The sequence below is a fragment of the Rhinichthys klamathensis genome, unplaced genomic scaffold (assembly GCF_029890125.1).
Source record: "Rhinichthys klamathensis goyatoka isolate OS25496 unplaced genomic scaffold, OSU_Roscu_1.1 h1tg000720l_1, whole genome shotgun sequence".
Taxonomy (NCBI): Eukaryota; Metazoa; Chordata; class Actinopteri; order Cypriniformes; family Leuciscidae; genus Rhinichthys; species Rhinichthys klamathensis.
Window position 1 is genome coordinate 54,859 of NW_026607135.1, and position 23,611 is coordinate 78,469.

General features: G+C 40.8%; 49 non-coding genes across 49 annotated transcripts; all 49 read right to left on the reverse strand.

Moving 5' to 3' along the window:
* Positions 1-331: 331 nt before the first annotated feature.
* Positions 332-425, reverse strand: trnai-uau (transfer RNA isoleucine (anticodon UAU)). Its single transcript has 2 exons — positions 388-425; positions 332-367 (listed from the first exon to the last, which is right to left on the reverse strand). It is a non-coding gene; the product is annotated as a tRNA-Ile (tRNA).
* Positions 426-693: 268 nt separating this feature from the next.
* Positions 694-787, reverse strand: trnai-uau (transfer RNA isoleucine (anticodon UAU)). The gene is made up of 2 exons: positions 750-787; positions 694-729 (listed from the first exon to the last, which is right to left on the reverse strand). It is a non-coding gene; the product is annotated as a tRNA-Ile (tRNA).
* Positions 788-1,154: 367 nt separating this feature from the next.
* Positions 1,155-1,248, reverse strand: trnai-uau (transfer RNA isoleucine (anticodon UAU)). Its single transcript has 2 exons — positions 1,211-1,248; positions 1,155-1,190 (listed from the first exon to the last, which is right to left on the reverse strand). It is a non-coding gene; the product is annotated as a tRNA-Ile (tRNA).
* Positions 1,249-1,526: 278 nt separating this feature from the next.
* On the reverse strand, positions 1,527-1,620 carry trnai-uau (transfer RNA isoleucine (anticodon UAU)). Its single transcript has 2 exons — positions 1,583-1,620; positions 1,527-1,562 (listed from the first exon to the last, which is right to left on the reverse strand). It is a non-coding gene; the product is annotated as a tRNA-Ile (tRNA).
* Positions 1,621-1,987: 367 nt separating this feature from the next.
* trnai-uau (transfer RNA isoleucine (anticodon UAU)) lies at positions 1,988-2,081 on the reverse strand. The gene is made up of 2 exons: positions 2,044-2,081; positions 1,988-2,023 (listed from the first exon to the last, which is right to left on the reverse strand). It is a non-coding gene; the product is annotated as a tRNA-Ile (tRNA).
* A 268-nt stretch (positions 2,082-2,349) lies between these two features.
* Positions 2,350-2,443, reverse strand: trnai-uau (transfer RNA isoleucine (anticodon UAU)). Its single transcript has 2 exons — positions 2,406-2,443; positions 2,350-2,385 (listed from the first exon to the last, which is right to left on the reverse strand). It is a non-coding gene; the product is annotated as a tRNA-Ile (tRNA).
* Positions 2,444-2,810: 367 nt separating this feature from the next.
* On the reverse strand, positions 2,811-2,904 carry trnai-uau (transfer RNA isoleucine (anticodon UAU)). Its single transcript has 2 exons — positions 2,867-2,904; positions 2,811-2,846 (listed from the first exon to the last, which is right to left on the reverse strand). It is a non-coding gene; the product is annotated as a tRNA-Ile (tRNA).
* A 269-nt stretch (positions 2,905-3,173) lies between these two features.
* Positions 3,174-3,267, reverse strand: trnai-aau (transfer RNA isoleucine (anticodon AAU)). The gene is made up of 2 exons: positions 3,230-3,267; positions 3,174-3,209 (listed from the first exon to the last, which is right to left on the reverse strand). It is a non-coding gene; the product is annotated as a tRNA-Ile (tRNA).
* Positions 3,268-3,634: 367 nt separating this feature from the next.
* trnai-uau (transfer RNA isoleucine (anticodon UAU)) lies at positions 3,635-3,728 on the reverse strand. Its single transcript has 2 exons — positions 3,691-3,728; positions 3,635-3,670 (listed from the first exon to the last, which is right to left on the reverse strand). It is a non-coding gene; the product is annotated as a tRNA-Ile (tRNA).
* A 267-nt stretch (positions 3,729-3,995) lies between these two features.
* Positions 3,996-4,089, reverse strand: trnai-uau (transfer RNA isoleucine (anticodon UAU)). The gene is made up of 2 exons: positions 4,052-4,089; positions 3,996-4,031 (listed from the first exon to the last, which is right to left on the reverse strand). It is a non-coding gene; the product is annotated as a tRNA-Ile (tRNA).
* Positions 4,090-4,456: 367 nt separating this feature from the next.
* Positions 4,457-4,550, reverse strand: trnai-uau (transfer RNA isoleucine (anticodon UAU)). Its single transcript has 2 exons — positions 4,513-4,550; positions 4,457-4,492 (listed from the first exon to the last, which is right to left on the reverse strand). It is a non-coding gene; the product is annotated as a tRNA-Ile (tRNA).
* A 367-nt stretch (positions 4,551-4,917) lies between these two features.
* Positions 4,918-5,011, reverse strand: trnai-uau (transfer RNA isoleucine (anticodon UAU)). The gene is made up of 2 exons: positions 4,974-5,011; positions 4,918-4,953 (listed from the first exon to the last, which is right to left on the reverse strand). It is a non-coding gene; the product is annotated as a tRNA-Ile (tRNA).
* Positions 5,012-5,278: 267 nt separating this feature from the next.
* Positions 5,279-5,372, reverse strand: trnai-uau (transfer RNA isoleucine (anticodon UAU)). The gene is made up of 2 exons: positions 5,335-5,372; positions 5,279-5,314 (listed from the first exon to the last, which is right to left on the reverse strand). It is a non-coding gene; the product is annotated as a tRNA-Ile (tRNA).
* Positions 5,373-5,739: 367 nt separating this feature from the next.
* Positions 5,740-5,833, reverse strand: trnai-uau (transfer RNA isoleucine (anticodon UAU)). The gene is made up of 2 exons: positions 5,796-5,833; positions 5,740-5,775 (listed from the first exon to the last, which is right to left on the reverse strand). It is a non-coding gene; the product is annotated as a tRNA-Ile (tRNA).
* A 268-nt stretch (positions 5,834-6,101) lies between these two features.
* trnai-uau (transfer RNA isoleucine (anticodon UAU)) lies at positions 6,102-6,195 on the reverse strand. The gene is made up of 2 exons: positions 6,158-6,195; positions 6,102-6,137 (listed from the first exon to the last, which is right to left on the reverse strand). It is a non-coding gene; the product is annotated as a tRNA-Ile (tRNA).
* Positions 6,196-8,176: 1,981 nt separating this feature from the next.
* On the reverse strand, positions 8,177-8,270 carry trnai-uau (transfer RNA isoleucine (anticodon UAU)). Its single transcript has 2 exons — positions 8,233-8,270; positions 8,177-8,212 (listed from the first exon to the last, which is right to left on the reverse strand). It is a non-coding gene; the product is annotated as a tRNA-Ile (tRNA).
* Positions 8,271-8,538: 268 nt separating this feature from the next.
* On the reverse strand, positions 8,539-8,632 carry trnai-uau (transfer RNA isoleucine (anticodon UAU)). Its single transcript has 2 exons — positions 8,595-8,632; positions 8,539-8,574 (listed from the first exon to the last, which is right to left on the reverse strand). It is a non-coding gene; the product is annotated as a tRNA-Ile (tRNA).
* Positions 8,633-8,999: 367 nt separating this feature from the next.
* On the reverse strand, positions 9,000-9,093 carry trnai-uau (transfer RNA isoleucine (anticodon UAU)). Its single transcript has 2 exons — positions 9,056-9,093; positions 9,000-9,035 (listed from the first exon to the last, which is right to left on the reverse strand). It is a non-coding gene; the product is annotated as a tRNA-Ile (tRNA).
* A 269-nt stretch (positions 9,094-9,362) lies between these two features.
* trnai-aau (transfer RNA isoleucine (anticodon AAU)) lies at positions 9,363-9,456 on the reverse strand. The gene is made up of 2 exons: positions 9,419-9,456; positions 9,363-9,398 (listed from the first exon to the last, which is right to left on the reverse strand). It is a non-coding gene; the product is annotated as a tRNA-Ile (tRNA).
* Positions 9,457-9,823: 367 nt separating this feature from the next.
* trnai-uau (transfer RNA isoleucine (anticodon UAU)) lies at positions 9,824-9,917 on the reverse strand. Its single transcript has 2 exons — positions 9,880-9,917; positions 9,824-9,859 (listed from the first exon to the last, which is right to left on the reverse strand). It is a non-coding gene; the product is annotated as a tRNA-Ile (tRNA).
* Positions 9,918-10,185: 268 nt separating this feature from the next.
* On the reverse strand, positions 10,186-10,279 carry trnai-uau (transfer RNA isoleucine (anticodon UAU)). Its single transcript has 2 exons — positions 10,242-10,279; positions 10,186-10,221 (listed from the first exon to the last, which is right to left on the reverse strand). It is a non-coding gene; the product is annotated as a tRNA-Ile (tRNA).
* A 367-nt stretch (positions 10,280-10,646) lies between these two features.
* trnai-uau (transfer RNA isoleucine (anticodon UAU)) lies at positions 10,647-10,740 on the reverse strand. Its single transcript has 2 exons — positions 10,703-10,740; positions 10,647-10,682 (listed from the first exon to the last, which is right to left on the reverse strand). It is a non-coding gene; the product is annotated as a tRNA-Ile (tRNA).
* A 268-nt stretch (positions 10,741-11,008) lies between these two features.
* Positions 11,009-11,102, reverse strand: trnai-uau (transfer RNA isoleucine (anticodon UAU)). The gene is made up of 2 exons: positions 11,065-11,102; positions 11,009-11,044 (listed from the first exon to the last, which is right to left on the reverse strand). It is a non-coding gene; the product is annotated as a tRNA-Ile (tRNA).
* A 267-nt stretch (positions 11,103-11,369) lies between these two features.
* trnai-uau (transfer RNA isoleucine (anticodon UAU)) lies at positions 11,370-11,463 on the reverse strand. Its single transcript has 2 exons — positions 11,426-11,463; positions 11,370-11,405 (listed from the first exon to the last, which is right to left on the reverse strand). It is a non-coding gene; the product is annotated as a tRNA-Ile (tRNA).
* Positions 11,464-11,830: 367 nt separating this feature from the next.
* Positions 11,831-11,924, reverse strand: trnai-uau (transfer RNA isoleucine (anticodon UAU)). The gene is made up of 2 exons: positions 11,887-11,924; positions 11,831-11,866 (listed from the first exon to the last, which is right to left on the reverse strand). It is a non-coding gene; the product is annotated as a tRNA-Ile (tRNA).
* Positions 11,925-12,192: 268 nt separating this feature from the next.
* On the reverse strand, positions 12,193-12,286 carry trnai-uau (transfer RNA isoleucine (anticodon UAU)). The gene is made up of 2 exons: positions 12,249-12,286; positions 12,193-12,228 (listed from the first exon to the last, which is right to left on the reverse strand). It is a non-coding gene; the product is annotated as a tRNA-Ile (tRNA).
* A 367-nt stretch (positions 12,287-12,653) lies between these two features.
* trnai-uau (transfer RNA isoleucine (anticodon UAU)) lies at positions 12,654-12,747 on the reverse strand. The gene is made up of 2 exons: positions 12,710-12,747; positions 12,654-12,689 (listed from the first exon to the last, which is right to left on the reverse strand). It is a non-coding gene; the product is annotated as a tRNA-Ile (tRNA).
* A 278-nt stretch (positions 12,748-13,025) lies between these two features.
* On the reverse strand, positions 13,026-13,119 carry trnai-uau (transfer RNA isoleucine (anticodon UAU)). The gene is made up of 2 exons: positions 13,082-13,119; positions 13,026-13,061 (listed from the first exon to the last, which is right to left on the reverse strand). It is a non-coding gene; the product is annotated as a tRNA-Ile (tRNA).
* Positions 13,120-13,486: 367 nt separating this feature from the next.
* On the reverse strand, positions 13,487-13,580 carry trnai-uau (transfer RNA isoleucine (anticodon UAU)). Its single transcript has 2 exons — positions 13,543-13,580; positions 13,487-13,522 (listed from the first exon to the last, which is right to left on the reverse strand). It is a non-coding gene; the product is annotated as a tRNA-Ile (tRNA).
* A 268-nt stretch (positions 13,581-13,848) lies between these two features.
* On the reverse strand, positions 13,849-13,942 carry trnai-uau (transfer RNA isoleucine (anticodon UAU)). The gene is made up of 2 exons: positions 13,905-13,942; positions 13,849-13,884 (listed from the first exon to the last, which is right to left on the reverse strand). It is a non-coding gene; the product is annotated as a tRNA-Ile (tRNA).
* A 367-nt stretch (positions 13,943-14,309) lies between these two features.
* Positions 14,310-14,403, reverse strand: trnai-uau (transfer RNA isoleucine (anticodon UAU)). Its single transcript has 2 exons — positions 14,366-14,403; positions 14,310-14,345 (listed from the first exon to the last, which is right to left on the reverse strand). It is a non-coding gene; the product is annotated as a tRNA-Ile (tRNA).
* Positions 14,404-14,672: 269 nt separating this feature from the next.
* trnai-aau (transfer RNA isoleucine (anticodon AAU)) lies at positions 14,673-14,766 on the reverse strand. The gene is made up of 2 exons: positions 14,729-14,766; positions 14,673-14,708 (listed from the first exon to the last, which is right to left on the reverse strand). It is a non-coding gene; the product is annotated as a tRNA-Ile (tRNA).
* A 367-nt stretch (positions 14,767-15,133) lies between these two features.
* On the reverse strand, positions 15,134-15,227 carry trnai-uau (transfer RNA isoleucine (anticodon UAU)). Its single transcript has 2 exons — positions 15,190-15,227; positions 15,134-15,169 (listed from the first exon to the last, which is right to left on the reverse strand). It is a non-coding gene; the product is annotated as a tRNA-Ile (tRNA).
* Positions 15,228-15,494: 267 nt separating this feature from the next.
* Positions 15,495-15,588, reverse strand: trnai-uau (transfer RNA isoleucine (anticodon UAU)). Its single transcript has 2 exons — positions 15,551-15,588; positions 15,495-15,530 (listed from the first exon to the last, which is right to left on the reverse strand). It is a non-coding gene; the product is annotated as a tRNA-Ile (tRNA).
* A 367-nt stretch (positions 15,589-15,955) lies between these two features.
* On the reverse strand, positions 15,956-16,049 carry trnai-uau (transfer RNA isoleucine (anticodon UAU)). The gene is made up of 2 exons: positions 16,012-16,049; positions 15,956-15,991 (listed from the first exon to the last, which is right to left on the reverse strand). It is a non-coding gene; the product is annotated as a tRNA-Ile (tRNA).
* A 367-nt stretch (positions 16,050-16,416) lies between these two features.
* On the reverse strand, positions 16,417-16,510 carry trnai-uau (transfer RNA isoleucine (anticodon UAU)). The gene is made up of 2 exons: positions 16,473-16,510; positions 16,417-16,452 (listed from the first exon to the last, which is right to left on the reverse strand). It is a non-coding gene; the product is annotated as a tRNA-Ile (tRNA).
* A 267-nt stretch (positions 16,511-16,777) lies between these two features.
* Positions 16,778-16,871, reverse strand: trnai-uau (transfer RNA isoleucine (anticodon UAU)). The gene is made up of 2 exons: positions 16,834-16,871; positions 16,778-16,813 (listed from the first exon to the last, which is right to left on the reverse strand). It is a non-coding gene; the product is annotated as a tRNA-Ile (tRNA).
* A 367-nt stretch (positions 16,872-17,238) lies between these two features.
* trnai-uau (transfer RNA isoleucine (anticodon UAU)) lies at positions 17,239-17,332 on the reverse strand. Its single transcript has 2 exons — positions 17,295-17,332; positions 17,239-17,274 (listed from the first exon to the last, which is right to left on the reverse strand). It is a non-coding gene; the product is annotated as a tRNA-Ile (tRNA).
* Positions 17,333-17,600: 268 nt separating this feature from the next.
* Positions 17,601-17,694, reverse strand: trnai-uau (transfer RNA isoleucine (anticodon UAU)). Its single transcript has 2 exons — positions 17,657-17,694; positions 17,601-17,636 (listed from the first exon to the last, which is right to left on the reverse strand). It is a non-coding gene; the product is annotated as a tRNA-Ile (tRNA).
* A 1,981-nt stretch (positions 17,695-19,675) lies between these two features.
* On the reverse strand, positions 19,676-19,769 carry trnai-uau (transfer RNA isoleucine (anticodon UAU)). The gene is made up of 2 exons: positions 19,732-19,769; positions 19,676-19,711 (listed from the first exon to the last, which is right to left on the reverse strand). It is a non-coding gene; the product is annotated as a tRNA-Ile (tRNA).
* Positions 19,770-20,037: 268 nt separating this feature from the next.
* Positions 20,038-20,131, reverse strand: trnai-uau (transfer RNA isoleucine (anticodon UAU)). Its single transcript has 2 exons — positions 20,094-20,131; positions 20,038-20,073 (listed from the first exon to the last, which is right to left on the reverse strand). It is a non-coding gene; the product is annotated as a tRNA-Ile (tRNA).
* Positions 20,132-20,498: 367 nt separating this feature from the next.
* trnai-uau (transfer RNA isoleucine (anticodon UAU)) lies at positions 20,499-20,592 on the reverse strand. Its single transcript has 2 exons — positions 20,555-20,592; positions 20,499-20,534 (listed from the first exon to the last, which is right to left on the reverse strand). It is a non-coding gene; the product is annotated as a tRNA-Ile (tRNA).
* A 269-nt stretch (positions 20,593-20,861) lies between these two features.
* On the reverse strand, positions 20,862-20,955 carry trnai-aau (transfer RNA isoleucine (anticodon AAU)). The gene is made up of 2 exons: positions 20,918-20,955; positions 20,862-20,897 (listed from the first exon to the last, which is right to left on the reverse strand). It is a non-coding gene; the product is annotated as a tRNA-Ile (tRNA).
* A 367-nt stretch (positions 20,956-21,322) lies between these two features.
* Positions 21,323-21,416, reverse strand: trnai-uau (transfer RNA isoleucine (anticodon UAU)). The gene is made up of 2 exons: positions 21,379-21,416; positions 21,323-21,358 (listed from the first exon to the last, which is right to left on the reverse strand). It is a non-coding gene; the product is annotated as a tRNA-Ile (tRNA).
* Positions 21,417-21,683: 267 nt separating this feature from the next.
* trnai-uau (transfer RNA isoleucine (anticodon UAU)) lies at positions 21,684-21,777 on the reverse strand. The gene is made up of 2 exons: positions 21,740-21,777; positions 21,684-21,719 (listed from the first exon to the last, which is right to left on the reverse strand). It is a non-coding gene; the product is annotated as a tRNA-Ile (tRNA).
* A 367-nt stretch (positions 21,778-22,144) lies between these two features.
* On the reverse strand, positions 22,145-22,238 carry trnai-uau (transfer RNA isoleucine (anticodon UAU)). The gene is made up of 2 exons: positions 22,201-22,238; positions 22,145-22,180 (listed from the first exon to the last, which is right to left on the reverse strand). It is a non-coding gene; the product is annotated as a tRNA-Ile (tRNA).
* Positions 22,239-22,506: 268 nt separating this feature from the next.
* trnai-uau (transfer RNA isoleucine (anticodon UAU)) lies at positions 22,507-22,600 on the reverse strand. The gene is made up of 2 exons: positions 22,563-22,600; positions 22,507-22,542 (listed from the first exon to the last, which is right to left on the reverse strand). It is a non-coding gene; the product is annotated as a tRNA-Ile (tRNA).
* Positions 22,601-22,967: 367 nt separating this feature from the next.
* On the reverse strand, positions 22,968-23,061 carry trnai-uau (transfer RNA isoleucine (anticodon UAU)). The gene is made up of 2 exons: positions 23,024-23,061; positions 22,968-23,003 (listed from the first exon to the last, which is right to left on the reverse strand). It is a non-coding gene; the product is annotated as a tRNA-Ile (tRNA).
* Positions 23,062-23,329: 268 nt separating this feature from the next.
* Positions 23,330-23,423, reverse strand: trnai-uau (transfer RNA isoleucine (anticodon UAU)). The gene is made up of 2 exons: positions 23,386-23,423; positions 23,330-23,365 (listed from the first exon to the last, which is right to left on the reverse strand). It is a non-coding gene; the product is annotated as a tRNA-Ile (tRNA).
* Positions 23,424-23,611: the final 188 nt, after the last annotated feature.

A 23,611-nucleotide genomic window follows, 5' to 3' on the forward strand; every position in this document is an offset into this window, starting at 1 on the left:
GGAATCAGAAACAAAATGGTCCTTTTTAAAGCTAGGCTACTAAGCTTGATCACACAAGCCCCTACCTATAAGAATCTCTTGCCCAATGATTAACACACATTCTACCTAATATGTACTTCAATTGAACAAACCTATCCAATGTAATGCTGGGCTATCCATTAGCCCTTGAACTCTCTTTTAATGAACGATGACCATGCCGTTATATTCAAGCCGTTTGCATTACTTTCTGAGAATTCTTCTAATTGTTTACAGCCATGCAATGCTCAAACAATCTTTCTAGCTAGAATTTGAAAACTTGCGCTGCTATAATCTCTCTGGCTTTCTAAAACCATGCTCCAGGTGAGGCTCGAACTCACAACCTCGGCATTGCTCTGCTGCGTACTGCCTTATAAGTACCGCGCGCTGACCGATTGCGCCACTGGAGCTTCTAGACTGCATCATCTACCAAAATCCATGTGGGGATTATAGCCACTGGAGCTATAATCATGAGGGTGATTCAGTTTGAAAAAAATCTTTCAAGTTAGCCCTTTAATACTTTACTAGTTTAAGACATACATAGAACATTAAATGGGTTTTATGCATTATTCCATGATCATTCTTCTAATGGATGACGGCAATGTGATGTTCAGACGATCTTTTAAGTTAGACATTAAAATCTTTCAATTCCATAGCGTCTCTTGCTTTCTAAAACCGTGCTCCAGGTGAGGGTCGAACTCACAACCTCGGCATTGCTCTGCTGCGTACTGCCTTATAAGTACCACTCGCTGACCGATTGCGCCACTGGAGCTTCTGACACAGAGGCATATTATCAAACACAATGTGGGGAATCAGAAACAAAATGGTCCTTTTTAAAGCTAGGCTACTAAGCTTGATCACACAAGCCCCTACCCATAAGAATCTCTTGCCCAATGATTAACACACATTCTACCTAATATGTACTTCAATTGAACAAACCTATCCAATGTAATGCTGGGCTATCCATTAGCCCTTGAACTCTCTTTTAATGAACGATGACCATGCAGTTATATTCAAGCCGTTTGCATTACTTTCTGAGAATTCTTCTAATTGTTTACAGCCATGCAATGCTCAAACAATCTTTCTAGCTAGAATTTGAAAACTTGCGCTGCTATAATCTCTCTGGCTTTCTAAAACCATGCTCCAGGTGAGGCTCGAACTCACAACCTCGGCATTGCTCTGCTGCGTACTGCCTTATAAGTACCGCGCGCTGACCGATTGCGCCACTGGAGCTTCTAGACTGCAACATCTACCAAAATCCACCAAAATCCATGTGGGGATTATAGCCACTGGAGCTATAATCATGAGGGTGATTCAGTTTGAAAAAAATCTTTCAAGTTAGCCCTTTAATACTTTACTAGTTTAAGACATACATAGAACATTAAATGGGTTCTATGCATTATTCCATGATCATTCTTCTAATGGATGACGGCAATGTTACGTTCAGACGATCTTTTAAGTTAGACATTAAAATCTTTCAATTCCATAGCGTCTCTTGCTTTCTAAAACCGTGCTCCAGGAGAGGCTCGAACTCACAACCTCGGCATTGCTCTGCTGCGTACTGCCTTATAAGTACCGCGCGCTGACCGATTGCGCCACTGGAGCTTCTGACACAGAGGCATATTATCAAACACAATGTGGGGAATCAGAAACAAAATGGTCCTTTTTAAAGCTAGGCTACTAAGCTTGATCACACAAGCCCCTACCCATAAGAATCTCTTGCCCAATGATTAACACACATTCTACCTAATATGTACTTCAATTGAACAAACCTATCCAATGTAATGCTGGGCTATCCATTAGCCCTTGAACTCTCTTTTAATGAACGATGACCATGCAGTTATATTCAAGCCGTTTGCATTACTTTCTGAGAATTCTTCTAATTGTTTACAGCCATGCAATGCTCAAACAATCTTTCTAGCTAGAATTTGAAAACTTGCGCTGCTATAATCTCTCTGGCTTTCTAAAACCATGCTCCAGGTGAGGCTCGAACTCACAACCTCGGCATTGCTCTGCTGCGTACTGCCTTATAAGTACCGCGCGCTGACCGATTGCGCCACTGGAGCTTCTAGACTGCAACATCTACCAAAATCCATGTGGGGATTATAGCCACTGGAGCTATAATCATGAGGGTGATTCAGTTTGAAAAAAATCTTTCAAGTTAGCCCTTTAATACTTTACTAGTTTAAGACATACATAGAACATTAAATGGGTTCTATGCATTATTCCATGATCATTCTTCTAATGGATGACGGCAATGTGATGTTCAGACGATCTTTTAAGTTAGACATTAAAATCTTTCAATTCCATAGCGTCTCTTGCTTTCTAAAACCGTGCTCCAGGAGAGGCTCGAACTCACAACCTCGGCATTGCTCTGCTGCGTACTGCCTTATAAGTACCGCGCGCTGACCGATTGCGCCACTGGAGCTTCTGACACAGAGTCATATTATCAAACACAATGTGGGGAATCAGAAACAAAATGATCCATTTTAAAGCTAGGCTACTAAGCTTGATCACATAAGCCCCTACCTATAAGCCTCTCTTGCCCAATGATTAACACACATTCTACCTAATATGTACTTCAATTGAACAAACCTATCCAATGTAATGCTGGGCTATCCATTAGCCCTTGAACTCTCTTTTAATGAACGATGACCATGCAGTTATATTCAAGCCGTTTGCATTACTTTCTGAGAATTCTTCTAATTGTTTCCAGCCATGCAATGCTCAAACAATCTTTCTAGCTAGAATTTGAAAACTTGCGCTGCTATAATCTCTCTGGCTTTCTAAAACCACGCTCCAGGTGAGGCTCGAACTCACAACCTCGGCATTGCTCTGCTGCGTACTGCCTTATAAGTACCGCGCGCTGACCGATTGCGCCACTGGAGCTTCTAGACTGCAAACATCTACCAAAATCCATGTGGGGATTATAGCCACTGGAGCTATAATCATGTGGGTGATTCAGTTTGAAAAAAATCTTTCAAGTTAGCCCTTTAATACTTTACTAGTTTAAGACATACATAGAACATTAAATGGGTTTTATGCATTATTCCGTGATCATTCTTCTAATGGATGACAGCAATGTGATGTTCAGACGATCTTTTAAGTTAGACATTGAAATCTTTCAATTCCATAGCGTCTCTTGCTTTCTAAAACCGTGCTCCAGGTGAGGCTCGAACTCACAACCTCGGCATTGCTCTGCTGCGTACTGCCTTATTAGTACCGCGCGCTGACCGATTGCGCCACTGGAGCTTCTGACACAGAGTCATATTATCAAACACAATGTGGGGAATCAGAAACAAAATGATCCATTTTAAAGCTAGGCTACTAAGCTTGATCACATAAGCCCCTACCTATAAGCCTCTCTTGCCCAATGATTAACACACATTCTACCTAATATGTACTTCAATTGAACAAACCTATCCAATGTAATGCTGGGCTATCCATTAGCCCTTGAACTCTCTTTTAATGAACGATGACCATGCAGTTATATTCAAGCCGTTTGCATTACTTTCTGAGAATTCTTCTAATTGTTTCCAGCCATGCAATGCTCAAACAATCTTTCTAGCTAGAATTTGAAAACTTGCGCTGCTATAATCTCTCTGGCTTTCTAAAACCATGCTCCAGGTGAGGCTCGAACTCACAACCTCGGCATTGCTCTGCTGCGTACTGCCTTATAAGTACCGCGCGCTGACCGATTGCGCCACTGGAGCTTCTAGACTGCAACATCTACCAAAATCCATGTGGGGATTATAGCCAATGGAGCTATAATCATGAGGGTGATTCAGTTTGAAAAAATCTTTCAAGTTAGCCCTTTAATAGTTTACTAGTTTAAGACATACATAGAACATTAAATGGGTTTTATGCATTATTCCGTGATCATTCTTTTAATGGATGACGGCATTGTGATGTTCAGACGATCTTTTAAGTTAGACATTGAAATCTTTCAATTCCATAGCGTCTCTTGCTTTCTAAAACCGTGCTCCAGGTGAGGGTCGAACTCACAACCTCGGCATTGCTCTGCTGCGTACTGCCTTATAAGTACCGCTCGCTGACCGATTGCGCCACTGGAGCTTCTGACAAAGAGGCATATTATCAAACACAATGTGGGGAATCAGAAACAAAATGGTCCTTTTTAAAGCTAGGCTACTAAGCTTGATCACACAAGCCCCTACCTATAAGAATCTCTTGCCCAATGATTAACACACATTCTACCTAATATGTACTTCAATTGAACAAACCTATCCAATGTAATGCTGGGCTATCCATTAGCCCTTGAACTCTCTTTTAATGAACGATGACCATGCAGTTATATTCAAGCCGTTTGCATTACTTTCTGAGAATTCTTCTAATTGTTTCCAGCCATGCAATGCTCAAACAATCTTTCTAGCTAGAATTTGAAAACTTGCGCTGCTATAATCTCTCTGGCTTTCTAAAACCATGCTCCAGGTGAGGCTCGAACTCACAACCTCGGCATTGCTCTGCTGCGTACTGCCTTATAAGTACCGCGCGCTGACCGATTGCGCCACTGGAGCTTCTGACACAGAGTCATATTATCAAACACAATGTGGGGAATCAGAAACAAAATGATCCATTTTAAAGCTAGGCTACTAAGCTTGATCACATAAGCCCCTACCTATAAGCCTCTCTTGCCCAATGATTAACACACATTCTACCTAATATGTACTTCAATTGAACAAACCTATCCAATGTAATGCTGGGCTATCCATTAGCCCTTGAACTCTCTTTTAATGAACGATGACCATGCAGTTATATTCAAGCCGTTTGCATTACTTTCTGAGAATTCTTCTAATTGTTTCCAGCCATGCAATGCTCAAACAATCTTTCTAGCTAGAATTTGAAAACTTGCGCTGCTATAATCTCTCTGGCTTTCTAAAACCATGCTCCTGGTGAGGCTCGAACTCACAACCTCGGCATTGCTCTGCTGCGTACTGCCTTATAAGTACCGCGCGCTGACCGATTGCGCCACTGGAGCTTCTAGACTGCAACATCTACCAAAATCCATGTGGGGATTATAGCCACTGGAGCTATAATCATGTGGGTGATTCAGTTTGAAAAAATCTTTCAAGTTAGCCCTTTAATAGTTTACTAGTTTAAGACATACATAGAACATTAAATGGGTTTTATGCATTATTCCGTGATCATTCTTCTAATGGATGACGGCATTGTGATGTTCAGACGATCTTTTAAGTTAGACATTGAAATCTTTCAATTCCATAGCGTCTCTTGCTTTCTAAAACCGTGCTCCAGGTGAGGGTCGAACTCACAACCTCGGCATTGCTCTGCTGCGTACTGCCTTATAAGTACCGCTCGCTGACCGATTGCGCCACTGGAGCTTCTGACACAGAGGCATATTATCAAACACAATGTGGGGAATCAGAAACAAAATGGTCCTTTTTAAAGCTAGGCTACTAAGCTTGATCACACAAGCCCCTACCTATAAGAATCTCTTGCCCAATGATTAACACACATTCTACCTAATATGTACTTCAATTGAACAAACCTATCCAATGTAATGCTGGGCTATCCATTAGCCCTTGAACTCTCTTTTAATGAACGATGACCATGCAGTTATATTCAAGCCGTTTGCATTACTTTCTGAGAATTCTTCTAATTGTTTACAGCCATGCAATGCTCAAACAATCTTTCTAGCTAGAATTTGAAAACTTGCGCTGCTATAATCTCTCTGGCTTTCTAAAACCATGCTCCAGGTGAGGCTCGAACTCACAACCTCGGCATTGCTCTGCTGCGTACTGCCTTATAAGTACCGCGCGCTGACCGATTGCGCCACTGGAGCTTCTAGACTGCATCATCTACCAAAATCCATGTGGGGATTATAGCCACTGGAGCTATAATCATGAGGGTGATTCAGTTTGAAAAAAATCTTTCAAGTTAGCCCTTTAATACTTTACTAGTTTAAGACATACATAGAACATTAAATGGGTTTTATGCATTATTCCATGATCATTCTTCTAATGGATGACGGCAATGTGATGTTCAGACGATCTTTTAAGTTAGACATTAAAATCTTTCAATTCCATAGCGTCTCTTGCTTTCTAAAACCGTGCTCCAGGTGAGGGTCGAACTCACAACCTCGGCATTGCTCTGCTGCGTACTGCCTTATAAGTACCACTCGCTGACCGATTGCGCCACTGGAGCTTCTGACACAGAGGCATATTATCAACAGAGCCGGACAGTAACGGAGTACATTTACTTGAGTACAGTACTTAAGTACAATTTTGAGGGATCTGTACTTTACTCGAGTATCATTTTTGGGGAGTACTCATGACTTTACTCAAGTACATTTGAGAGGCAAATATTGTACTCTTTACTCCAATACATTTCTATCCATAACCGTGAGTACCCGAGTAAAAAAAAAAAAAAAAAAATCTCGGAAACCCTCAATTTGTTGTTTCCCTCTCAAACGTGATTGGATTGTGCAGGCGCCACTGATTGGGACAGCCTATCAGCAATCACTTTCAGCTTTCCGCCAAAGTCAACTCCATGGTCAGATTTTATATTACACATTAATGTAAGCCAAGCATTTGGTTTGATGTTCTTGAGTATGTGGTGTGTTTAACACAGTCAGGTTCAAATGTGGCAGTGGCGTAGCCACGAGGGATTTCTGATTTCTTAAAAAAAAACTTTAGGAGGCAAAATATATTTTTACTGATTATGTGAATTACACTGCGCAAACCAAAGTAGGCTACTACCCAGCAAATGAAGAAGGGTTGGCGCTCAGTCTCCACAGTACATAAAATATTAATTTTGTTTTATTTTATTTTTCGGGTTTGCATTTATGAGGAAAAAACAATGTTATGGACGTGTTCTCCGTTACGGACGTGAGCGCTCTGAAAGCGGCTTGAAAAATGCTTTAAAACTTTCACAGAGACATCAAACAGAAAACACAAAACCTTTCTTTAACCTGAATTTCCTTTTGCATTAATTTTATCTTAATTTTAATCAATGTTTCTTCAACCAGTTGCCTGGGTTTAATAAATAAGAAGTAAATAGCAGACGATAGATAAGAAATGGAGGCGCCGGCACGTGAACTGGATCTCGTCTCGTCTCGTCTCCTCATATAAGGTAGCCTACTTGCCTCTCACAGACATGTCTACTTTTAAACAGAAAAATTCAAAACGAAAGAAAACAGACTACAGACTGCTCTCTGCTTATGTAATCCGTATGAAATGTGCATTTCTCTCTGGCGCGTTCACTACTGAATATCGCGAGTCAGCATCGTCAACTTCATCTTAGCCGACACTGACAAAGAAAACACTTGTTTATTAACAAGTGTTTATTAATAAACAATTAAAATATCTCCTTGCTATATTTTACATATTCATAATCATTCCTTTTGCCGGTTCTTTGTGACAGCTTTTAGGTGGTTTATTGGCAGCGCCACCCTTACATGTGGTGTGTGTGTGTGTTGTCCCCGCATTTAAAGATGGGACCCCCCCAAAAATTAAATTAAATTAGATTTAGAATTAGATTTTACTTTCAATTCCTTTTACATTCTCCAAGGTATTAACTTTAACATTTTTCATAACTCCATGTAGGACGTTTCTGTGCATAAATGTAAGCACTGTGGCAGTAGATTACTAATGCAATATTTAGAAAATCTACTCTTGTACTCTTGATACTCAAGTACTTTTAAAAACAAGTACTTTAGTACTTTTACTTAAGTAGACATCTGACTGTAGTACTTTTACTTGTACTTGAGTAAAATTTAGCAAGGGGTATCTGTACTTTTACTCAAGTAACAAAGCTCTGTACTCTGTCCGCCTCTGATTATCAAACACAATGTGGGGAATCAGAAACAAAATGGTCCTTTTTAAAGCTAGGCTACTAAGCTTGATCACACAAGCCCCTACCCATAAGAATCTCTTGCCCAATGATTAACACACATTCTACCTAATATGTACTTCAATTGAACAAACCTATCCAATGTAATGCTGGGCTATCCATTAGCCCTTGAACTCTCTTTTAATGAACGATGACCATGCAGTTATATTCAAGCCGTTTGCATTACTTTCTGAGAATTCTTCTAATTGTTTACAGCCATGCAATGCTCAAACAATCTTTCTAGCTAGAATTTGAAAACTTGCGCTGCTATAATCTCTCTGGCTTTCTAAAACCATGCTCCAGGTGAGGCTCGAACTCACAACCTCGGCATTGCTCTGCTGCGTACTGCCTTATAAGTACCGCGCGCTGACCGATTGCGCCACTGGAGCTTCTAGACTGCAACATCTACCAAAATCCATGTGGGGATTATAGCCACTGGAGCTATAATCATGAGGGTGATTCAGTTTGAAAAAAATCTTTCAAGTTAGCCCTTTAATACTTTACTAGTTTAAGACATACATAGAACATTAAATGGGTTCTATGCATTATTCCATGATCATTCTTCTAATGGATGACGGCAATGTGATGTTCAGACGATCTTTTAAGTTAGACATTAAAATCTTTCAATTCCATAGCGTCTCTTGCTTTCTAAAACCGTGCTCCAGGAGAGGCTCGAACTCACAACCTCGGCATTGCTCTGCTGCGTACTGCCTTATAAGTACCGCGCGCTGACCGATTGCGCCACTGGAGCTTCTGACACAGAGTCATATTATCAAACACAATGTGGGGAATCAGAAACAAAATGATCCATTTTAAAGCTAGGCTACTAAGCTTGATCACATAAGCCCCTACCTATAAGCCTCTCTTGCCCAATGATTAACACACATTCTACCTAATATGTACTTCAATTGAACAAACCTATCCAATGTAATGCTGGGCTATCCATTAGCCCTTGAACTCTCTTTTAATGAACGATGACCATGCAGTTATATTCAAGCCGTTTGCATTACTTTCTGAGAATTCTTCTAATTGTTTCCAGCCATGCAATGCTCAAACAATCTTTCTAGCTAGAATTTGAAAACTTGCGCTGCTATAATCTCTCTGGCTTTCTAAAACCACGCTCCAGGTGAGGCTCGAACTCACAACCTCGGCATTGCTCTGCTGCGTACTGCCTTATAAGTACCGCGCGCTGACCGATTGCGCCACTGGAGCTTCTAGACTGCAAACATCTACCAAAATCCATGTGGGGATTATAGCCACTGGAGCTATAATCATGTGGGTGATTCAGTTTGAAAAAAATCTTTCAAGTTAGCCCTTTAATACTTTACTAGTTTAAGACATACATAGAACATTAAATGGGTTTTATGCATTATTCCGTGATCATTCTTCTAATGGATGACAGCAATGTGATGTTCAGACGATCTTTTAAGTTAGACATTGAAATCTTTCAATTCCATAGCGTCTCTTGCTTTCTAAAACCGTGCTCCAGGTGAGGCTCGAACTCACAACCTCGGCATTGCTCTGCTGCGTACTGCCTTATTAGTACCGCGCGCTGACCGATTGCGCCACTGGAGCTTCTGACACAGAGTCATATTATCAAACACAATGTGGGGAATCAGAAACAAAATGATCCATTTTAAAGCTAGGCTACTAAGCTTGATCACATAAGCCCCTACCTATAAGCCTCTCTTGCCCAATGATTAACACACATTCTACCTAATATGTACTTCAATTGAACAAACCTATCCAATGTAATGCTGGGCTATCCATTAGCCCTTGAACTCTCTTTTAATGAACGATGACCATGCAGTTATATTCAAGCCGTTTGCATTACTTTCTGAGAATTCTTCTAATTGTTTCCAGCCATGCAATGCTCAAACAATCTTTCTAGCTAGAATTTGAAAACTTGCGCTGCTATAATCTCTCTGGCTTTCTAAAACCATGCTCCAGGTGAGGCTCGAACTCACAACCTCGGCATTGCTCTGCTGCGTACTGCCTTATAAATACCGCGCGCTGACCGATTGCGCCACTGGAGCTTCTAGACTGCAACATCTACCAAAATCCATGTGGGGATTATAGCCACTGGAGCTATAATCATGAGGGTGATTCAGTTTGAAAAAAATCTTTCAAGTTAGCCATTTAATACTTTACTAGTTTAAGACATACATAGAACATTAAATGGGTTTTATGCATTATTCCATGATCATTCTTCTAATGGATGACGGCAATGTGATGTTCAGACGATCTTTTAAGTTAGACATTAAAATCTTTCAATTCCATAGCGTCTCTTGCTTTCTAAAACCATGCTCCAGGTGAGGCTCGAACTCACAACCTCTGCATTGCTCTGCTGCGTACTGCCTTATAAGTACCGCGCGCTGACCGATTGCGCCACTGGAGCTTCTGACACAGAGGCATATTATCAAACACAATGTGGGGAATCAGAAACAAAATAATCAATTTTAAAGCTAGGCTACTAAGCTTGATCACACAAGCCCCTACCTATAAGAATCTCTTGCCCAATGATTAACACGCATTCTACCTAATATGTACTTCAATTGAACAAACCTATCCAATGTAATGCTGGGCTATCCATTAGCCCTTGAACTCTCTTTTAATGAACGATGACCATGCAGTTATATTCAAGCCGTTTGCATTACTTTCTGAGAATTCTTCTAATTGTTTCCAGCCATGCAATGCTCAAACAATCTTTCTAGCTAGAATTTGAAAACTTGCGCTGCTATAATCTCTCTGGCTTTCTAAAACCATGCTCCTGGTGAGGCTCGAACTCACAACCTCAGCATTGCTCTGCTGCGTACTGCCTTATAAGTACCGCGCGCTGACCGATTGCGCCACTGGAGCTTCTAGACTGCAACATCTACCAAAATCCATGTGGGGATTATAGCCACTGGAGCTATAATCATGAGGGTGATTCAGTTTGAAAAAAATCTTTCAAGTTAGCCCTTTAATACTTTACTAGTTTAAGACATACATAGAACATTAAATGGGTTTTATGCATTATTCCGTGATCATTCTTCTAATGGATGATGGCAATGTGATGTTCAGACGATCTTTTAAGTTAGACATTGAAATCTTTCAATTCCATAGCGTCTCTTGCTTTCTAAAACCGTGCTCCAGGTGAGGCTCGAACTCACAACCTCGGCATTGCTCTGCTGCGTACTTCCTTATAAGTACCGCGCACTGACCGATTGCGCCACTGGAGCTTCTAAACTGCAACATCTACCAAAATCCATGTGGGGATTATAGCCAATGGAGCTATAATCATGAGGGTGATTCAGTTTGAAAAAATCTTTCAAGTTAGCCCTTTAATAGTTTACTAGTTTAAGACATACATAGAACATTAAATGGGTTTTATACATTATTCCGTGATCATTCTTCTAATGGATGACGGCATTGTGATGTTCAGACGATCTTTTAAGTTAGACATTGAAATCTTTCAATTCCATAGCGTCTCTTGCTTTCTAAAACCGTGCTCCAGGTGAGGGTCGAACTCACAACCTCGGCATTGCTCTGCTGCGTACTGCCTTATAAGTACCGCTCGCTGACCGATTGCGCCACTGGAGCTTCTGACACAGAGGCATATTATCAAACACAATGTGGGGAATCAGAAACAAAATGGTCCTTTTTAAAGCTAGGCTACTAAGCTTGATCACACAAGCCCCTACCTATAAGAATCTCTTGCCCAATGATTAACACACATTCTACCTAATATGTACTTCAATTGAACAAACCTATCCAATGTAATGCTGGGCTATCCATTAGCCCTTGAACTCTCTTTTAATGAACGATGACCATGCCGTTATATTCAAGCCGTTTGCATTACTTTCTGAGAATTCTTCTAATTGTTTACAGCCATGCAATGCTCAAACAATCTTTCTAGCTAGAATTTGAAAACTTGCGCTGCTATAATCTCTCTGGCTTTCTAAAACCATGCTCCAGGTGAGGCTCGAACTCACAACCTCGGCATTGCTCTGCTGCGTACTGCCTTATAAGTACCGCGCGCTGACCGATTGCGCCACTGGAGCTTCTAGACTGCATCATCTACCAAAATCCATGTGGGGATTATAGCCACTGGAGCTATAATCATGAGGGTGATTCAGTTTGAAAAAAATCTTTCAAGTTAGCCCTTTAATACTTTACTAGTTTAAGACATACATAGAACATTAAATGGGTTTTATGCATTATTCCATGATCATTCTTCTAATGGATGACGGCAATGTGATGTTCAGACGATCTTTTAAGTTAGACATTAAAATCTTTCAATTCCATAGCGTCTCTTGCTTTCTAAAACCGTGCTCCAGGTGAGGGTCGAACTCACAACCTCGGCATTGCTCTGCTGCGTACTGCCTTATAAGTACCACTCGCTGACCGATTGCGCCACTGGAGCTTCTGACACAGAGGCATATTATCAAACACAATGTGGGGAATCAGAAACAAAATGGTCCTTTTTAAAGCTAGGCTACTAAGCTTGATCACACAAGCCCCTACCCATAAGAATCTCTTGCCCAATGATTAACACACATTCTACCTAATATGTACTTCAATTGAACAAACCTATCCAATGTAATGCTGGGCTATCCATTAGCCCTTGAACTCTCTTTTAATGAACGATGACCATGCAGTTATATTCAAGCCGTTTGCATTACTTTCTGAGAATTCTTCTAATTGTTTACAGCCATGCAATGCTCAAACAATCTTTCTAGCTAGAATTTGAAAACTTGCGCTGCTATAATCTCTCTGGCTTTCTAAAACCATGCTCCAGGTGAGGCTCGAACTCACAACCTCGGCATTGCTCTGCTGCGTACTGCCTTATAAGTACCGCGCGCTGACCGATTGCGCCACTGGAGCTTCTAGACTGCAACATCTACCAAAATCCACCAAAATCCATGTGGGGATTATAGCCACTGGAGCTATAATCATGAGGGTGATTCAGTTTGAAAAAAATCTTTCAAGTTAGCCCTTTAATACTTTACTAGTTTAAGACATACATAGAACATTAAATGGGTTCTATGCATTATTCCATGATCATTCTTCTAATGGATGACGGCAATGTTACGTTCAGACGATCTTTTAAGTTAGACATTAAAATCTTTCAATTCCATAGCGTCTCTTGCTTTCTAAAACCGTGCTCCAGGAGAGGCTCGAACTCACAACCTCGGCATTGCTCTGCTGCGTACTGCCTTATAAGTACCGCGCGCTGACCGATTGCGCCACTGGAGCTTCTGACACAGAGGCATATTATCAAACACAATGTGGGGAATCAGAAACAAAATGGTCCTTTTTAAAGCTAGGCTACTAAGCTTGATCACACAAGCCCCTACCCATAAGAATCTCTTGCCCAATGATTAACACACATTCTACCTAATATGTACTTCAATTGAACAAACCTATCCAATGTAATGCTGGGCTATCCATTAGCCCTTGAACTCTCTTTTAATGAACGATGACCATGCAGTTATATTCAAGCCGTTTGCATTACTTTCTGAGAATTCTTCTAATTGTTTACAGCCATGCAATGCTCAAACAATCTTTCTAGCTAGAATTTGAAAACTTGCGCTGCTATAATCTCTCTGGCTTTCTAAAACCATGCTCCAGGTGAGGCTCGAACTCACAACCTCGGCATTGCTCTGCTGCGTACTGCCTTATAAGTACCGCGCGCTGACCGATTGCGCCACTGGAGCTTCTAGACTGCAACATCTACCAAAATCCATGTGGGGATTATAGCCACTGGAGCTATAATCATGAGGGTGATTCAGTTTGAAAAAAATCTTTCAAGTTAGCCCTTTAATACTTTACTAGTTTAAGACATACATAGAACATTAAATGGGTTCTATGCATTATTCCATGATCATTCTTCTAATGGATGACGGCAATGTGATGTTCAGACGATCTTTTAAGTTAGACATTAAAATCTTTCAATTCCATAGCGTCTCTTGCTTTCTAAAACCGTGCTCCAGGAGAGGCTCGAACTCACAACCTCGGCATTGCTCTGCTGCGTACTGCCTTATAAGTACCGCGCGCTGACCGATTGCGCCACTGGAGCTTCTGACACAGAGTCATATTATCAAACACAATGTGGGGAATCAGAAACAAAATGATCCATTTTAAAGCTAGGCTACTAAGCTTGATCACATAAGCCCCTACCTATAAGCCTCTCTTGCCCAATGATTAACACACATTCTACCTAATATGTACTTCAATTGAACAAACCTATCCAATGTAATGCTGGGCTATCCATTAGCCCTTGAACTCTCTTTTAATGAACGATGACCATGCAGTTATATTCAAGCCGTTTGCATTACTTTCTGAGAATTCTTCTAATTGTTTCCAGCCATGCAATGCTCAAACAATCTTTCTAGCTAGAATTTGAAAACTTGCGCTGCTATAATCTCTCTGGCTTTCTAAAACCACGCTCCAGGTGAGGCTCGAACTCACAACCTCGGCATTGCTCTGCTGCGTACTGCCTTATAAGTACCGCGCGCTGACCGATTGCGCCACTGGAGCTTCTAGACTGCAAACATCTACCAAAATCCATGTGGGGATTATAGCCACTGGAGCTATAATCATGTGGGTGATTCAGTTTGAAAAAAATCTTTCAAGTTAGCCCTTTAATACTTTACTAGTTTAAGACATACATAGAACATTAAATGGGTTTTATGCATTATTCCGTGATCATTCTTCTAATGGATGACAGCAATGTGATGTTCAGACGATCTTTTAAGTTAGACATTGAAATCTTTCAATTCCATAGCGTCTCTTGCTTTCTAAAACCGTGCTCCAGGTGAGGCTCGAACTCACAACCTCGGCATTGCTCTGCTGCGTACTGCCTTATTAGTACCGCGCGCTGACCGATTGCGCCACTGGAGCTTCTGACACAGAGTCATATTATCAAACACAATGTGGGGAATCAGAAACAAAATGATCCATTTTAAAGCTAGGCTACTAAGCTTGATCACATAAGCCCCTACCTATAAGCCTCTCTTGCCCAATGATTAACACACATTCTACCTAATATGTACTTCAATTGAACAAACCTATCCAATGTAATGCTGGGCTATCCATTAGCCCTTGAACTCTCTTTTAATGAACGATGACCATGCAGTTATATTCAAGCCGTTTGCATTACTTTCTGAGAATTCTTCTAATTGTTTCCAGCCATGCAATGCTCAAACAATCTTTCTAGCTAGAATTTGAAAACTTGCGCTGCTATAATCTCTCTGGCTTTCTAAAACCATGCTCCAGGTGAGGCTCGAACTCACAACCTCGGCATTGCTCTGCTGCGTACTGCCTTATAAGTACCGCGCGCTGACCGATTGCGCCACTGGAGCTTCTAGACTGCAACATCTACCAAAATCCATGTGGGGATTATAGCCAATGGAGCTATAATCATGAGGGTGATTCAGTTTGAAAAAATCTTTCAAGTTAGCCCTTTAATAGTTTACTAGTTTAAGACATACATAGAACATTAAATGGGTTTTATGCATTATTCCGTGATCATTCTTTTAATGGATGACGGCATTGTGATGTTCAGACGATCTTTTAAGTTAGACATTGAAATCTTTCAATTCCATAGCGTCTCTTGCTTTCTAAAACCGTGCTCCAGGTGAGGGTCGAACTCACAACCTCGGCATTGCTCTGCTGCGTACTGCCTTATAAGTACCGCTCGCTGACCGATTGCGCCACTGGAGCTTCTGACAAAGAGGCATATTATCAAACACAATGTGGGGAATCAGAAACAAAATGGTCCTTTTTAAAGCTAGGCTACTAAGCTTGATCACACAAGCCCCTACCTATAAGAATCTCTTGCCCAATGATTAACACACATTCTACCTAATATGTACTTCAATTGAACAAACCTATCCAATGTAATGCTGGGCTATCCATTAGCCCTTGAACTCTCTTTTAATGAACGATGACCATGCAGTTATATTCAAGCCGTTTGCATTACTTTCTGAGAATTCTTCTAATTGTTTCCAGCCATGCAATGCTCAAACAATCTTTCTAGCTAGAATTTGAAAACTTGCGCTGCTATAATCTCTCTGGCTTTCTAAAACCATGCTCCAGGTGAGGCTCGAACTCACAACCTCGGCATTGCTCTGCTGCGTACTGCCTTATAAGTACCGCGCGCTGACCGATTGCGCCACTGGAGCTTCTGACACAGAGTCATATTATCAAACACAATGTGGGGAATCAGAAACAAAATGATCCATTTTAAAGCTAGGCTACTAAGCTTGATCACATAAGCCCCTACCTATAAGCCTCTCTTGCCCAATGATTAACACACATTCTACCTAATATGTACTTCAATTGAACAAACCTATCCAATGTAATGCTGGGCTATCCATTAGCCCTTGAACTCTCTTTTAATGAACGATGACCATGCAGTTATATTCAAGCCGTTTGCATTACTTTCTGAGAATTCTTCTAATTGTTTCCAGCCATGCAATGCTCAAACAATCTTTCTAGCTAGAATTTGAAAACTTGCGCTGCTATAATCTCTCTGGCTTTCTAAAACCATGCTCCTGGTGAGGCTCGAACTCACAACCTCGGCATTGCTCTGCTGCGTACTGCCTTATAAGTACCGCGCGCTGACCGATTGCGCCACTGGAGCTTCTAGACTGCAACATCTACCAAAATCCATGTGGGGATTATAGCCACTGGAGCTATAATCATGTGGGTGATTCAGTTTGAAAAAATCTTTCAAGTTAGCCCTTTAATAGTTTACTAGTTTAAGACATACATAGAACATTAAATGGGTTTTATGCATTATTCCGTGATCATTCTTCTAATGGATGACGGCATTGTGATGTTCAGACGATCTTTTAAGTTAGACATTGTAATCTTTCAATTCCATAGCGTCTCTTGCTTTCTAAAACCGTGCTCCAGGTGAGGGTCGAACTCACAACCTCGGCATTGCTCTGCTGCGTACTGCCTTATAAGTACCGCTCGCTGACCGATTGCGCCACTGGAGCTTCTGACACAGAGGCATATTATCAAACACAATGTGGGGAATCAGAAACAAAATGGTCCTTTTTAAAGCTAGGCTACTAAGCTTGATCACACAAGCCCCTACCTATAAGAATCTCTTGCCCAATGATTAACACACATTCTACCTAATATGTACTTCAATTGAACAAACCTATCCAATGTAATGCTGGGCTATCCATTAGCCCTTGAACTCTCTTTTAATGAACGATGACCATGCAGTTATATTCAAGCCGTTTGCATTACTTTCTGAGAATTCTTCTAATTGTTTACAGCCATGCAATGCTCAAACAATCTTTCTAGCTAGAATTTGAAAACTTGCGCTGCTATAATCTCTCTGGCTTTCTAAAACCATGCTCCAGGTGAGGCTCGAACTCACAACCTCGGCATTGCTCTGCTGCGTACTGCCTTATAAGTACCGCGCGCTGACCGATTGCGCCACTGGAGCTTCTAGACTGCATCATCTACCAAAATCCATGTGGGGATTATAGCCACTGGAGCTATAATCATGAGGGTGATTCAGTTTGAAAAAAATCTTTCAAGTTAGCCCTTTAATACTTTACTAGTTTAAGACATACATAGAACATTAAATGGGTTTTATGCATTATTCCATGATCATTCTTCTAATGGATGACGGCAATGTGATGTTCAGACGATCTTTTAAGTTAGACATTAAAATCTTTCAATTCCATAGCGTCTCTTGCTTTCTAAAACCGTGCTCCAGGTGAGGGTCGAACTCACAACCTCGGCATTGCTCTGCTGCGTACTGCCTTATAAGTACCACTCGCTGACCGATTGCGCCACTGGAGCTTCTGACACAGAGGCATATTATCAACAGAGCCGGACAGTAACGGAGTACATTTACTTGAGTACAGTACTTAAGTACAATTTTGAGGGATCTGTACTTTACTCGAGTATCATTTTTGGGGAGTACTCATGACTTTACTCAAGTACATTTGAGAGGCAAATATTGTACTCTTTACTCCAATACATTTCTATCCATAACCGTGAGTACCCGAGTAAAAAAAAAAAAAAAAAAATCTCGGAAACCCTCAATTTGTTGTTTCCCTCTCAAACGTGATTGGATTGTGCAGGCGCCACTGATTGGGACAGCCTATCAGCAATCACTTTCAGCTTTCCGCCAAAGTCAACTCCATGGTCAGATTTTATATTACACATTAATGTAAGCCAAGCATTTGGTTTGATGTTCTTGAGTATGTGGTGTGTTTAACACAGTCAGGTTCAAATGTGGCAGTGGCGTAGCCACGAGGGATTTCTGATTTCTTAAAAAAAAACTTTAGGAGGCAAAATATATTTTTACTGATTATGTGAATTACACTGCGCAAACCAAAGTAGGCTACTACCCAGCAAATGAAGAAGGGTTGGCGCTCAGTCTCCACAGTACATAAAATATTAATTTTGTTTTATTTTATTTTTCGGGTTTGCATTTATGAGGAAAAAACAATGTTATGGACGTGTTCTCCGTTACGGACGTGAGCGCTCTGAAAGCGGCTTGAAAAATGCTTTAAAACTTTCACAGAGACATCAAACAGAAAACACAAAACCTTTCTTTAACCTGAATTTCCTTTTGCATTAATTTTATCTTAATTTTAATCAATGTTTCTTCAACCAGTTGCCTGGGTTTAATAAATAAGAAGTAAATAGCAGACGATAGATAAGAAATGGAGGCGCCGGCACGTGAACTGGATCTCGTCTCGTCTCGTCTCCTCATATAAGGTAGCCTACTTGCCTCTCACAGACATGTCTACTTTTAAACAGAAAAATTCAAAACGAAAGAAAACAGACTACAGACTGCTCTCTGCTTATGTAATCCGTATGAAATGTGCATTTCTCTCTGGCGCGTTCACTACTGAATATCGCGAGTCAGCATCGTCAACTTCATCTTAGCCGACACTGACAAAGAAAACACTTGTTTATTAACAAGTGTTTATTAATAAACAATTAAAATATCTCCTTGCTATATTTTACATATTCATAATCATTCCTTTTGCCGGTTCTTTGTGACAGCTTTTAGGTGGTTTATTGGCAGCGCCACCCTTACATGTGGTGTGTGTGTGTGTTGTCCCCGCATTTAAAGATGGGACCCCCCCAAAAATTAAATTAAATTAGATTTAGAATTAGATTTTACTTTCAATTCCTTTTACATTCTCCAAGGTATTAACTTTAACATTTTTCATAACTCCATGTAGGACGTTTCTGTGCATAAATGTAAGCACTGTGGCAGTAGATTACTAATGCAATATTTAGAAAATCTACTCTTGTACTCTTGATACTCAAGTACTTTTAAAAACAAGTACTTTAGTACTTTTACTTAAGTAGACATCTGACTGTAGTACTTTTACTTGTACTTGAGTAAAATTTAGCAAGGGGTATCTGTACTTTTACTCAAGTAACAAAGCTCTGTACTCTGTCCGCCTCTGATTATCAAACACAATGTGGGGAATCAGAAACAAAATGGTCCTTTTTAAAGCTAGGCTACTAAGCTTGATCACACAAGCCCCTACCCATAAGAATCTCTTGCCCAATGATTAACACACATTCTACCTAATATGTACTTCAATTGAACAAACCTATCCAATGTAATGCTGGGCTATCCATTAGCCCTTGAACTCTCTTTTAATGAACGATGACCATGCAGTTATATTCAAGCCGTTTGCATTACTTTCTGAGAATTCTTCTAATTGTTTACAGCCATGCAATGCTCAAACAATCTTTCTAGCTAGAATTTGAAAACTTGCGCTGCTATAATCTCTCTGGCTTTCTAAAACCATGCTCCAGGTGAGGCTCGAACTCACAACCTCGGCATTGCTCTGCTGCGTACTGCCTTATAAGTACCGCGCGCTGACCGATTGCGCCACTGGAGCTTCTAGACTGCAACATCTACCAAAATCCATGTGGGGATTATAGCCACTGGAGCTATAATCATGAGGGTGATTCAGTTTGAAAAAAATCTTTCAAGTTAGCCCTTTAATACTTTACTAGTTTAAGACATACATAGAACATTAAATGGGTTCTATGCATTATTCCATGATCATTCTTCTAATGGATGACGGCAATGTGATGTTCAGACGATCTTTTAAGTTAGACATTAAAATCTTTCAATTCCATAGCGTCTCTTGCTTTCTAAAACCGTGCTCCAGGAGAGGCTCGAACTCACAACCTCGGCATTGCTCTGCTGCGTACTGCCTTATAAGTACCGCGCGCTGACCGATTGCGCCACTGGAGCTTCTGACACAGAGTCATATTATCAAACACAATGTGGGGAATCAGAAACAAAATGATCCATTTTAAAGCTAGGCTACTAAGCTTGATCACATAAGCCCCTACCTATAAGCCTCTCTTGCCCAATGATTAACACACATTCTACCTAATATGTACTTCAATTGAACAAACCTATCCAATGTAATGCTGGGCTATCCATTAGCCCTTGAACTCTCTTTTAATGAACGATGACCATGCAGTTATATTCAAGCCGTTTGCATTACTTTCTGAGAATTCTTCTAATTGTTTCCAGCCATGCAATGCTCAAACAATCTTTCTAGCTAGAATTTGAAAACTTGCGCTGCTTTAATCTCTCTGGCTTTCTAAAACCACGCTCCAGGTGAGGCTCGAACTCACAACCTCGGCATTGCTCTGCTGCGTACTGCCTTATAAGTACCGCGCGCTGACCGATTGCGCCACTGGAGCTTCTAGACTGCAAACATCTACCAAAATCCATGTGGGGATTATAGCCACTGGAGCTATAATCATGTGGGTGATTCAGTTTGAAAAAAATCTTTCAAGTTAGCCCTTTAATACTTTACTAGTTTAAGACATACATAGAACATTAAATGGGTTTTATGCATTATTCCGTGATCATTCTTCTAATGGATGACAGCAATGTGATGTTCAGACGATCTTTTAAGTTAGACATTGAAATCTTTCAATTCCATAGCGTCTCTTGCTTTCTAAAACCGTGCTCCAGGTGAGGCTCGAACTCACAACCTCGGCATTGCTCTGCTGCGTACTGCCTTATTAGTACCGCGCGCTGACCGATTGCGCCACTGGAGCTTCTGACACAGAGTCATATTATCAAACACAATGTGGGGAATCAGAAACAAAATGATCCATTTTAAAGCTAGGCTACTAAGCTTGATCACATAAGCCCCTACCTATAAGCCTCTCTTGCCCAATGATTAACACACATTCTACCTAATATGTACTTCAATTGAACAAACCTATCCAATGTAATGCTGGGCTATCCATTAGCCCTTGAACTCTCTTTTAATGAACGATGACCATGCAGTTATATTCAAGCCGTTTGCATTACTTTCTGAGAATTCTTCTAATTGTTTCCAGCCATGCAATGCTCAAACAATCTTTCTAGCTAGAATTTGAAAACTTGCGCTGCTATAATCTCTCTGGCTTTCTAAAACCATGCTCCAGGTGAGGCTCGAACTCACAACCTCGGCATTGCTCTGCTGCGTACTGCCTTATAAGTACCGCGCGCTGACCGATTGCGCCACTGGAGCTTCTAGACTGCAACATCTACCAAAATCCATGTGGGGATTATAGCCAATGGAGCTATAATCATGAGGGTGATTCAGTTTGAAAAAATCTTTCAAGTTAGCCCTTTAATAGTTTACTAGTTTAAGACATACATAGAACATTAAATGGGTTTTATGCATTATTCCGTGATCATTCTTCTAATGGATGACGGCATTGTGATGTTCAGACGATCTTTTAAGTTAGACATTGAAATCTTTCAATTCCATAGCGTCTCTTGCTTTCTAAAACCGTGCTCCAGGTGAGGGTCGAACTCACAACCTCGGCATTGCTCTGCTGCGTACTGCCTTATAAGTACCACTCGCTGACCGATTGCGCCACTGGAGCTTCTGACACAGAGGCATATTATCAAACACAATGTGGGGAATCAGAAACAAAATGGTCCTTTTTAAAGCTAGGCTACTAAGCTTGATCACACAAGCCCCTACCTATAAGAATCTCTTGCCCAATGATTAACACACATTCTACCTAATATGTACTTCAATTGAACAAACCTATCCAATGTAATGCTGGGCTATCCATTAGCCCTTGAACTCTCTTTTAATGAACGATGACCATGCAGTTATATTCAAGCCGTTTGCATTACTTTCTGAGAATTCTTCTAATTGTTTACAGCCATGCAATGCTCAAACAATCTTTCTAGCTAGAATTTGAAAACTTGCGCTGCTATAATCTCTCTGGCTTTCTAAAACCATGCTCCAGGTGAGGCTCGAACTCACAACCTCGGCATTGCTCTGCTGCGTACTGCCTTATAAGTACCGCGCGCTGACCGATTGCGCCACTGGAGCTTCTAGACTGCATCATCTACCAAAATCCATGTGGGGATTATAGCCACTGGAGCTATAATCATGAGGGTGATTCAGTTTGAAAAAAATCTTTCAAGTTAGCCCTTTAATACTTTACTAGTTTAAGACATACATAGAACATTAAATGGGTTTTATGCATTATTCCATGATCATTCTTCTAATGGATGACGGCAATGTGATGTTCAGACGATCTTTTAAGTTAGACATTAAAATCTTTCAATTCCATAGCGTCTCTTGCTTTCTAAAACCGTGCTCCAGGTGAGGGTCGAACTCACAACCTCGGCATTGCTCTGCTGCGTACTGCCTTATAAGTACCACTCGCTGACCGATTGCGCCACTGGAGCTTCTGACACAGAGGCATATTATCAAACACAATGTGGGGAATCAGAAACAAAATGGTCCTTTTTAAAGCTAGGCTACTAAGCTTGATCACACAAGCCCCTACCTATAAGAATCTCTTGCCCAATGATTAACACACATTCTACCTAATATGTACTTCAATTGAACAAACCTATCCAATGTAATGCTGGGCTATCCATTAGCCCTTGAACTCTCTTTTAATGAACGATGACCATGCAGTTATATTCAAGCCGTTTGCATTACTTTCTGAGAATTCTTCTAATTGTTTACAGCCATGCAATGCTCAAACAATCTTTCTAGCTAGAATTTGAAAACTTGCGCTGCTATAATCTCTCTGGCTTTCTAAAACCATGCTCCAGGTGAGGCTCGAACTCACAACCTCGGCATTGCTCTGCTGCGTACTGCCTTATAAGTACCGCGCGCTGACCGATTGCGCCACTGGAGCTTCTAGACTGCAACATCTACCAAAATCCATGTGGGGATTATAGCCACTGGAGCTATAATCATGAGGGTGATTCAGTTTGAAAAAAATCTTTCAAGTTAGCCCTTTAATACTTTACTAGTTTAAGACATACATAGAACATTAAATGGGTTTTATGCATTATTCCATGATCATTCTTCTAATGGATGACGGCAATGTGATGTTCAGACGATCTTTTAAGTTAGACATTAAAATCTTTCAATTCCATAGCGTCTCTTGCTTTCTAAAACCGTGCTCCAGGTGAGGGTCGAACTCACAACCTCGGCATTGCTCTGCTGCGTACTGCCTTATAAGTACCACTCGCTGACCGATTGCGCCACTGGAGCTTCTGACACAGAGGCATATTATCAAACACAATGTGGGGAATCAGAAACAAAATGGTCCTTTTTAAAGCTAGGCTACTAAGCTTGATCACACAAGCCCCTACCTATAAGAATCTCTTGCCCAATGATTAACACACATTCTACCTAATATGTACTTCAATTGAACAAACCTATCCAATGTAATGCTGGGC